The sequence below is a fragment of the Prinia subflava genome, chromosome 13, assembly GCF_021018805.1.
Source record: "Prinia subflava isolate CZ2003 ecotype Zambia chromosome 13, Cam_Psub_1.2, whole genome shotgun sequence".
Taxonomy (NCBI): Eukaryota; Metazoa; Chordata; class Aves; order Passeriformes; family Cisticolidae; genus Prinia; species Prinia subflava.
The window spans coordinates 3,370,075-3,372,467 of record NC_086259.1 but is presented as its reverse complement, the minus strand read 5'-3'; positions in this window follow the sequence as shown (position 1 = coordinate 3,372,467).

The window sequence follows — 2,393 nt, the reverse complement described above, 5'->3', positions numbered from 1 at the left end:
CTTAGTTTAAAAAAATCTCAACCAAATCAATCCATAGATAGATATACTCATAAAAGAAGCATAAGCTTTTACAAGTTACAAAAAATAGATACGGGGGAACTGATGTGAATGAAGTAATAAAATGACAGGTAATCAGAACAAGACAGGTATTACACATGGACAGGTTAAGGTTCCGAGTTATTTTAATGTTTTTAATATTAATATTGATGGAATCTGTAATCTTTGTCAATATTGCTGTATCATTCTACGTCTTCATTCTTCTACTGCATATTTTAAAAAAATGTAATATCTTTTGATTACACTCAGTAAAACTTTATCAAAACTTTATTTTGGTGGCGTTACATGACTTTTTCGTGATCCAGTTCTGTCAAAAGCATTAAAATGAATGAACATACCTATAGCTCCAGCATATATAAGGTCTACACCTAGAGCCATCTCGATATTGTATGTTTTGAAATGGGATATGAAGGCTTGACACTTGGCTTGAACAATGCTTTCGTCAGGCACAAGTCTTTTAAAGTGATTTTAAAATAACCTGCAAATCACCCTGAAGCAGAGCACCTAGGATGGGTTCTGCTGGTTATGTTTTCAAGGTGGACGTTGTGATGTGATAATTAATTCCCCTAGGCCAGTAGATGCTGGAGCATACACATATGTATTTTCATATATAGTTTTCTAATATATACATATATTTATGCGAACACAAAAGTGTATGACTGAAAATCAGGTCTCAAAATTTTAATTTAGTCTTATGTGAACATCAACATATAACTCTAAACTGCGTGGATTTTATCTTAACAAGTTAGTGGCATGGACACAATCTGTTAAAAAAAGAGTCTACATCCATCATTTTGCTTTCCATCCTATACAGTCTACTGTTTTGGTGAGATGCAAGGGTGTTATTTAATAGAAATGAGAGATGCAATTTACTCATAATTATCATAAAAAGGGTTAATGCAGAATGTAGAAGTGACTAGATATGTTTTTTAAATTACACAAATAGACTCACCGAGGAAAAATCTTTTATGAAACATTCCATTATTGCTTTAACAGACTCATAATTTGAGGATTACTGCTCAGAAACCCAGATGAAATGATTTTACAATCATGGATCCATTAAAGGTTTAAGAATTGTCTGTTTAGATTAGGAAGAATTTAGTTGTGAAAAAATGTTGTGTGATTTATTATGGTATTTGAAATTGCAGAGACACACGAGACAGGCTGTAACTGCAGAACAGGCAGGTCACGGCTGTGCTGAATGTGGGGCCTTCTCACCTACAGGAAAACTTTGTTTGTACTGACCCACTTATTATTTCTGCATCTTTAGCACAGTAGAAGTATTTGCTATGACATCCAGTTCTTTCATTCCAGGTACACCCGACATAATATTATTGATCCTCAGGCCAATCATCCATTAGGCATACATTAAGAGCCAGAGTGATAGGCAAATACAAATTACAATTATAATAATTCCAGCAAAGGAATTGATAAAGAAAAGGCATAAGTCTGTAGCTCAGCAAGGGTAAGAATCTCCTCAACCCCTGATGTACTACTATAGCCATACTTTATATTGTTGAAATATAAAGGCCTAAAGCACTGGTACTGTTTCTCAGGGGCAGTATGTAAGCATCTGCAAATGGGGAAACAAGGAAATGTTCAGCAAACGTGAGGTGGAGCTGGTTTACTGAAGCTATTTAGGGCAACCTGAGCAGGGGTACCTGTCACCTTGCACTGTTTTGACATTCCCTTCTTGAAGTTCCCAGTTAACTTCTGTCGTCGTGCTGCTTGTAAACACATTAAGCTTTGTCCATTTTCAGCGGGACGGGATGGGTTTACGTCGTTTATACTAATCCAAATGGGCTGCCTTGCTGTGGATACATTACCTGTTTGATGACCAGATGATTTGTTTCACGGCCGGCAGGGCCTGGAAGGGTCCGGGCCTGGGTCCCACCCCAGTCCCGGGTGAAAGGACTGTGAGAGCCCTAAGGACAGCCGAGTGCCTGGGGAGGCTTTTCTCCCTGCACCCACCACCGATCACAGCGTTCACCCTCAGGAGCTGCAGCACAGCCAACTCAGCGTAGCTCCGGAGGAAACTGCTGGGAAAAGGCATCCGGCTGCCCCGCCGGGCCGAGGCAGCTCCCGGCTGGGGGGCCGGCGGCGGCGGCACTGGGCGCGGCCTCCCGGCACGGGGCCGAGACCCCGCGGCGCGCTGGGCCCGGCCGCGGCGAGGGCCGGCTGCGCCATGGACGCGGCCGCAGGGGCGCGGCGAGAGCCGGGAGACCCGAGCCTGACAGGAAGCCCGGCAGCCGGCGCTGCGCGGGCGGGCTCGGCCCTCGCCTTCCCTTCCGCCCCCGGCCGCGCTCCGCCCGCTGGCGGAGGCCGCTCAGGTGTGC